Genomic DNA, 8,856 nt, shown 5'->3' with positions numbered 1-8,856 from the left:
GGGTAAAACATTTTTTTGTGGTAAAAATATAATTATGCTTTTTTCACTGCCCAATGGTATAAATTTAAAAATTAAAAAATACTCACTACTTCCCTAGATGAATTCCTTGAGAGGTGTAGTTTACAAAATGGGGTCACTTGTGGGGGTTTCTGCTGTTTCTGCATGTCAGCGACTCTTCAAATGTGATACGGTGTCTGCTGCCTATCCCAGCCAACATAGCGCTCCTTTCTCTTCCGAACCCTGCCGTACACCAAAGCAGTGGTTTTCCCCCACATATGGGGTATTGGCGTGTTCAGGAGAAATTGTACAACAAATTTCATGGTGCAATTTATCCTATTACCCTTATGATAATGCAAAATTAAGGGATGAAAAACGTTTTTGCGGGAAAAATGTGAAAATTTTATTTTTACAGCTGAATATTATAAACTTCTGTGAAGCACCTTGGGGTTCAAGGTGCTCACCAGACATCTAGATAAGTTCCCTAAGGGGTCTAGTTTCCAAAATGGTGTCACTTGTGGGGGGTTTCCACTGTTTAGGCACATCAGGGGCTCCCCAAATGCAACATGGCGTCCGCTAATTATTCAAACAAATTTTGCATTCAAAAAGTCAAATGGCGCTCCTTCCCTTCCGAGCCCTGCCGTGCACCCAAACAGTGGTTTGCCTCCACATATGGGGTATCGGCGTGTTCAGGAGAAATTGCACAACAAATTTCATGGTGCAATTTATCCTATTACCATTATGATAATGGAAAATTAAGGGATGAATAACGTTTTTGTGGGAAAAATGTGAAAATTTTATTTTTACAGCTCAATATTATAAACTTCTGTGAAGCACCTTGGGGTTCAAGGTGCTCACCACACATCTAGATATGTTCCCTAAGGGGTCTAGTTTCCAAAATGGTGTCACTTGTGGGGGGTTTCCACTGTTTAGTCACATCAGGAGCTCTCCAAACGCAACATGGTGTCTGCTAATTATTCAGACAAATTTTACATTCAAAAAGTCTAATGGCGCTCCTTCCTTTCCGAGCCCTGCCGTGCGCCCAAACAGTGGTTTTCCCTCACATATGGGGTATCAGCACGCTCAAGAGAAATTGCACAAAAAATGTTGGGGTCCATTTTTTCCTGTTACCCCTGTGAAAATAAAAAAAATTGGGTCTAAAGTAACATTTTTGTGAAAAAAGTTAAATGTTAATTTTTTTCTTCCACATTCCAAAAATTCCTGTGAAGCACCTGAAGGGTTAATAAAGTTCTTCAATGTGGTTTTGAGCACCTTGAGGGGTGCAGTTTTTAGAACGGTGTCACTTTTGGGTGTTTTCTGTCATAAAGACCCCTCAAAGTGACTTCAAATATGATGTGGTCCCTAAAAAAATGTTTTTGTAAATTTTGTTGGAAAAATGAGAAATCGCTGGTCAACTTTTAACCCTTATAGCTCCCTAACAAAAAAAAATTTTGGTTCCAAAATTGTGCTGATGTAAAGTAGACATGTGGGAAATGTTATTTATTAAGTATTTTGTGTGACATATCTCTCTGATTTAAGGGCATGAAAATTCAAAGTTTGAAAATTGCAAAATTTTCAAAATTTTCGCCAAATTTCCGATTTTTTCACAAATAAACGCATGTGATATCAAAGAAATTTTACCACTATCATGAAGTACAATATGTCATGAAAAAACAATCTCAGAATCAGGGGGATCCGTTGAAGCGTTCCAGAGTAATTGCTTCATAAAGTGACAGTGGTCAGAATTGAAAAAATTGGCCCGGTCACGAAGGCAAAAACAGGCTCTGGTGCGAAGTGGTTAAAATGCTTTGTGTCTCATTACTTGTATATTCAGATACCTTATCTGCATGCAGAATTTTTGGCATTCTTCCAAATTTGTTATATATTTCAGCAACATATATTTCACGTTTCTCTGGAACTTCTTCTTTGCTTTGAAACAGATAGACAACTGTATACCTTGAATAATCATCGATAAATGTGAGAAAATGTCTCTTTCCAGGAGTTTGAGTTGGACCACAAACATCTGTGTGCATTAAATCTACAAGCTGTCCTGATTTTGTAGTATTATTCTTAGGAAAGGAGTTTCTTGACATTTTCCCTTTAAGACAGCTAGTACATTTCATTCTCTGATTATACAGATCAACTGATCAACTGTAATACCATCAGCAATTTGTTTTTGAACTAACATTCTTATTGCTTCTTGGTCTCTATGTACAAGACGCCTGTGCCATACACCGAGACAATTCTTGTGCTGTTCATGCTGAGCAATGTTTAAACTTTCTTTGCATGGTGTCTCAGTGGTCAGCACTGCAGCCTTGCAGCACTGGGGTCCTGGGTTCAAATCCCTCCAAGGACAACATCTGCAAGGAGTTTGGATGTTCTCCCCGTGTTTGTGTGTGGGTTTCTTCTTGGTTCTCCTTTTTCCTCCCGCACTCCAAAGACATACTGATAGGGAATCTAAATTGTGAGCCCCAATGGGGACAGTGCCAATAATGTCCGTAAAGCACTGTGGAATTAATGGCACTCTATAATTGGATAAAATAAATAAATTGCATTTTAGCTGATACAACCCATTTTTGATTTTTCCTTCTGCTAGTGTGTGACCTTCTTTTGAGATGATACAGCTGTCATCTTTAAATGTGGACAATAAAGAACCTTTTAATGAATATCGCAGCAAGAGACTTCTTTCCAGCAGCGCAACCAATTTTTAAACGTTTTTTTCTGTTTTGGTAATCTTTAAATGTAACTTCATTTCATTGCCTTGTGAGTTTCTTCCCAGATAAAAGATTGCTTTCAATACTAGGGACATAGAGCGTGTACTTTACTGGGATCTTTCTGTTTTGTTTTAGGGAGACTGGATAATTAATGTAACCACCTCCTATTTATTTCCTCTGAATTCATATACTGACCATTAGCCAAGATCACTCTCTCTGAATTAATTTGGTCAAGGTTAGAGAAGAAGCTTCTGTCATTAGTCATATGATTAGTTGCCCCAGAGTCTATATACCATGCATGCTTTGATGTACTTGCATTAACAGTAAATGCAGCTTCAGTACTTGAAGTGTCATAATCTTTAGTAGTGGCACTTTTAACCCATCGATGATTATTTTGCTTTTTCAGCTGATTCATTCTAGCTTTCCAGACTATGCAATCAGCCTTTAGGTACCCTGATTTCTTGCAAACAAAACACTCACATGTTTCCTTCAAATGAATTTTATTTTTGGGTATATCTTGGGTTTTTAAAGCAGATTCTGCTTTGGATACCTCACTGCTGCTTACACTTTCTGTCTTTCGCTTATACTCATCTACAAGCTTTCCTCTGACATACTCAAATGTAAACTAATAATCTGGGCACGCATCTAGTGCAGGTACATATCTTTCTGGTAGACCACTTAGTAGTGCTGAAACATGAAAATCCTTTAGACCTCCCCCAAAGACCCGCAGGCGCCCCACAATTTCTAGAGTATTTCTTATGTAATTCTGCATATCTTGGCCCTTATTTAACTTAGACGGATACATCTTTCTCATTAAATAGAGCTTATTGCTCAGATTTATCATTTCATGCATTTTCAGCAGCTGTTCCCACATTTCTTTTGCAGTTTCACATTTGCATACATACACAATCTGATCATTATCTATACTGAGGGAGATGGTGCTTTGTGCTTTTTGATCCTTCTGTACCCAGTCTTCTGCTAGTGGGTCAGATCTAGACTCATGTGTGTATTTCCATATACCTTCTCTTATCAGCAGCATCTTTACCATGAATTTCCAGGATTGGTAGTTCTGGTTAGTCAGATTTGGCACTGTGTGTTATGATCTGCTACAAGCACTAAGGAAAGAAAGGAGATCTGTCCCTACAATAGAACTAAGCTAGATCCCTACGATGTAACGGGGAACCTGATCCTGCGATCAGACCCGCTAAAGTCCTCGGCTAGTCTGTACGAAGACCTATAGATGCAAGGGAGGGATCCCTACAAGAACTAGGGACTGGGATAAAGTTGGGCACCTCCTAGCAGAAATTGTAGCAGTAAAAGACAAACACACAACATAGAACATAAAGGTCCGAAGACCAAGCTAAACAGACTGAGAAAGGTAACTAAGCACCAGGCTAACTTAAGAGTAGAAATTACAATGAAGTCCAGCAAGGCCAGGAGGGCGGAGCAGGATTAAATAGGCAAACAAGGTCATGTGACCAGCAAGATAGAAAAAACCTAACAGGAGAGTTCTAACAGTACCCCCTCTTCTATGAGGATCCTCCGGATCCCCTAGGCCCAGGCTTATCAGGAAACCTCTTGTGAAACGCTCTGACAAGTCTGGAAGCAGAAACATCATCCGCCCTCACCCATGAGTTATCCTCGGGTCCGAAACCTTTCCAAGCGACAAGATACTGCAAACTCCCTCTATACCGTCTAGAATTTAGGATGCGGGAAATTTCGTATTCCCCGTCCTCCACCACCGGAGGAACAGTGGCAGAGACGTCTCCATCTGACACACAAGCTCTTTTCAACAGAGAAAAATGAAACACCGGATTAATCTTCCAGGAGGTAGGAACCTCCAACCTAACAGCAGATTGGTTAACTAGCTGAAGCACCTTAAAGAGCCCTACAAACTTGGGACCCAATTTTTTAGATGGAATCCTCAACCGCAGATTCTTAGAGGACAACCAAACCATGTCACCAATAGCAAACAAAACCTCTTGCCGTTTCCTATCAAAGTACCTCTTAGATTTTTTGTTAGCCTCCTGAAGATTACCACGCACATCCATCCAAACTCTCTCCAAGTCACCGGAAAAACTCTCCTCCTCAGGCACAGCCGATACCAATTTGGAGAATGACCCAAAAGACGGATGTCTCCCAGAACAACAAAAAAAAGGCGAACAACCAGCAGAAGAGGATGTATGGTTGTTAAGAGCAAACTCAGCAAGTGGCAGAAACTCAGACCACCCCTCCTGATTGTCTGCCACAAAACAACGCAAGAACTGCTCAACATCCTGATTCTTCCTTTCTGTCTGGCCATTAGACTCAGGATGATATCCGGATGAAAACGACAAATGAACTCCCAACCTGTCACAAAAAGCACGCCAAAACGAGCCACGAACTGAGGTCCCCTATCCGAAACAATGTCAGTAGGAAAGCCATGTAGTCTGACAATTTCCTTGACAAAGGCCTTAGCGAGTGTCTTAGCGCAGGGCAGTTTGATGAAAGGAACCAAGTGACACATCTTGCTAAAACGGTCCACGACCACCCAGATGACTGTGAAACCCTCAGAGGGGGGAAGGTCAGTAATAAAGTCCATAGCCAGATGTGTCCTAGGTGCACTAGGAACCTCCAGAGGGCAAAGCAACCCCGCTGCAGGAGTATGTGAAGACTTAGATCTAGCACACACCGTACATTGACGCACCCACTTAATGACTTCCTTCTGCCATCCAGGCCACCAAAAACTGCGACCCACAAGTCTCTTGGTCTCATAAATTCCTGGATGACCTGCCAACCGAGACTCATGACACTCAACAAACAAATCTCTCCTAAAGGTCCTAGGCACAAACAACCTCCCATGGGGAGTGTTAGATGGGGCATTATCCTGTGCTTTAAGAATCTCATCTTCCAAAATGGAGTCCAATGCAGCAATCACAACACCTTCTTGTAAAATGCTCCCCTCCTCCTCAGCACCGACCATGGGAGAAAAGCTGCGAGACAAAGCATCAGCTTTAACATTCTTGGTACCCGGGATGTAAGTAACGGAAAAATTAAACCGCGAGAAAAAAAGTGCCCACCTAGCCTGACGGGCATTCAAGCGCTTGGCAGCATCAAGATAGATCAGATTTTTATGATCAGTGAAAACCTGAATGGGAAATTCAGCACCTTCCAAGAAATGACGCCAGTGTTCAAATGCGAGTTTAATAGCCAGCAATTCCCGATTACCAATATCGTAATTAAGCTCAGTCTCAGAAAAATTTTTTGAAAAAAAAGCACAGGGATGTACTTCATCCTTGTTTTTCTGAGACAACACCGCACCGACCCCCACCGAAGAAGCATCAACCTCAACCAAAAATGGCTTAGTCACATCAGGCTGCATAAGGATGGGAGCAGAGCTGAACCTCTCCTTTAGAAACACAAAAGCTTCAATGGCCTCAGTAGTCCACTGAACCACATTAGCACCTTTCCTGGTGAGATCGGTCAGTGGTTTGACAATAATAGAAAAATTTTTAATGAATTTTCTGTAATAATTGGCGAAACCCAAAAACCTCTGTATCGATTTCAAACCAATAGGCCTAGGCCATTCCTGAACCGCCTGAACCTTCACAGGGTCCATCTCAAAGCCTTCGCTGGAGATAATGTTGCCCAAAAAACTAATTCTCTGTACAGCAAACTCACATTTCTCCAGCTTAGCAAAAAGCGAATTGTCAATTAATAACTGTAATACCTCACGCACTCTCCGCCAATGAGACTCCAGATCAGGCGAATAAATCAAAATGTCATCCAAATACACAACCACATTTTTGCCGATCAAAGGTCTAAGAATGTCATTAATAAGATTCTGAAAAAATGCTGGAGCATTGGTAAGACCAAAAGGCATAACCAGGTTCTCAAAATGACCCACAGGAGTGTTAAAAGCAGTCTTCCATTCATCACCCTCCTTCATGCACAACAAATTGTATGCCCCCCGGAGATCAATTTTAGAGAACCACTTGGCCCCCACTAACTGATTAAACAAATCAGGAATCAATGGCAGTGGGTAGGGATTGCGTACAGTAATTTTATTAATCTCACGAAAATCCAGACAAGGACGTAAACCGCCGTCCTTTTTTTTAACAAAAAGAAATCCAACAGCCACAGGAGACTTGGAAGGCCTAATGTGACCGGCGGCCAAGCTTGTCTGTATGTATTGCTCCAAAGCCTTTCTCTCAGGAATAGTAAGATTAAATAAATGACTTTTAGGAAGAGTCGCTCCAGGGACAAATTCAATGGTACAATCATAGTCTCTATGGGGAGGCAATATTTGTGACTCCTCCTCAGAAAAAACTCTCCAAAAATCCTGAATAGGTACAGGTAATTCCCCTTTTTCCACTGCAGCAATACGTCCGTTACAACACTTGTCATAACACTTAGGACTCCAGGACTTAATTTCATTGGTAGACGAATCCAGTACAGGATTGTGCAACTTTAACCAGGGTAACCCCAAAATTACTGGAGAAGGCAAATTATTTAATACCACCAAATCCAAATTTTCTTTGTGAATACCATTAATGAGGGGAAATTCACAGACCTTGTGAGTAACACTCTTCAAGGGGCAGCCATCGACAGAAACCACAGCAATAGGGGATGACAAAGGTTTGGGTTTTAATTTAAGTTTTTCCAAGATTCCCCCATCAATCACATTCAGAGTAGAACCACAATCCACAAATATCCGAAATTCAATTAATTCTTCCTGAGCAGCAGTAGTAGCAGAAAGAAATACCCCCTTAGAATTTAAACAGGAAATACGGGCGTAACTGACCTTTTTTTTTTTCTTTGTTCATACGAAGCACACAGTTCTTAATAAAATGGTCAGATTTCCCGCAATAAAAGCACAAACCTTCAGAAGATCTGCGGTCTTTTTCCTGAGAGCGGGGTGCCATCGCCCCAATCTCCATCGGCTCTCCAATGTCAGTACAGACCCTCTCAAGACTCGGAGCTGACATAGCAGAGGATTTACTTTCATTAACCCTTGCACGCAGTCTCCTGTCCACACGTATAGCTAATTGCATAGCCTCCTGCAAGTTTCCAGGTGTGGGATAAGCAATCAGCAAATCCTTAACCCTTTCACCTAGCCCCGCAAGAAACAAACTTTTCAAAGCTGAATCGTTCCACCCCACCTGGGCAGACCACCGACGGAAGTGAGAACAATATTTTTCCACATTACCTGATCCCTGCCTCAAATGTCTTAATTGAGTCTCAGCTGATGAGACACGATCAGGATCATCATACAACAAACCCAAAGCAGAAAAAAAACTATCCACTGATCTAAAGCATGGATCACTAGGTTGGAGAGAAAAGGCCCATCCCTGAGGTTCTTTGCGCAAAAGTGACATTATGAACCCTATATGCTGTGATTCATCACCAGAGGATCTGGGTCTCAAACGAAAATACAATAAACACGCATTTTTAAATGAAAAAAATTCCTGTTGATCACCAAAGAATAAATCAGGCAAACGTACCTTTGGCTCCACAAAATGTGCTCCAGAACAGCTACTCACGTGTTGTTGGAGCTCGGCCACCTCCAGAGAGAGTCCCTGCAGGCGTTGAGCCAAATCCTGAACCGACACCATGGTGGAAACTGGAAGTCTTTCCTTAGAGATAATTTTGGGCTGGACTTACTGTTATGATCTGCTACAAGCACTAAGGAAAGAAAGGAGATCTGTCCCTACAATAGAACTAAGCTAGATCCCTACGATGTAACGGGGAACCTGATCCTGCGATCAGACCCGCTAAAGTCCTCGGCTAGTCTGTACGAAGACCTATAGATGCAAGGGAGGGATCCCTACAAGAACTAGGGACTGGGATAAAGTTGGGCACCTCCTAGCAGAAATTGTAGCAGTAAAAGACAAGCACACAACATAGAACATAAAGGTCCGAAGACCAAGCTAAACAGACTGAGAAAGGTAACTAAGCACCAGGCTAACTTAAGAGTAGAAATTACAATGAAGTCCAGCAAGGCCAGGAGGGCGGAGCAGGATTAAATAGGCAAACAAGGTCATGTGACCAGCAAGATAGAAAAAACCTAACAGGAGAGTTCTAACACTGTGAACTTCAGAGTTGCTGCTGGCGGCTATCTTTGCTTTTTCTTCTTAGTTCACTGTTGTTGTCTCTACTCTGGGCT

Source organism: Phyllobates terribilis, unplaced genomic scaffold (genome assembly GCF_046119375.1).
Source record: "Phyllobates terribilis strain yellow unplaced genomic scaffold, ASM4611937v1 Scaffold_1__5_contigs__length_1240528914, whole genome shotgun sequence".
In the NCBI taxonomy this organism is placed as follows: Eukaryota; Metazoa; Chordata; class Amphibia; order Anura; family Dendrobatidae; genus Phyllobates; species Phyllobates terribilis.
Note: the sequence above shows the minus strand (reverse complement) of the source record.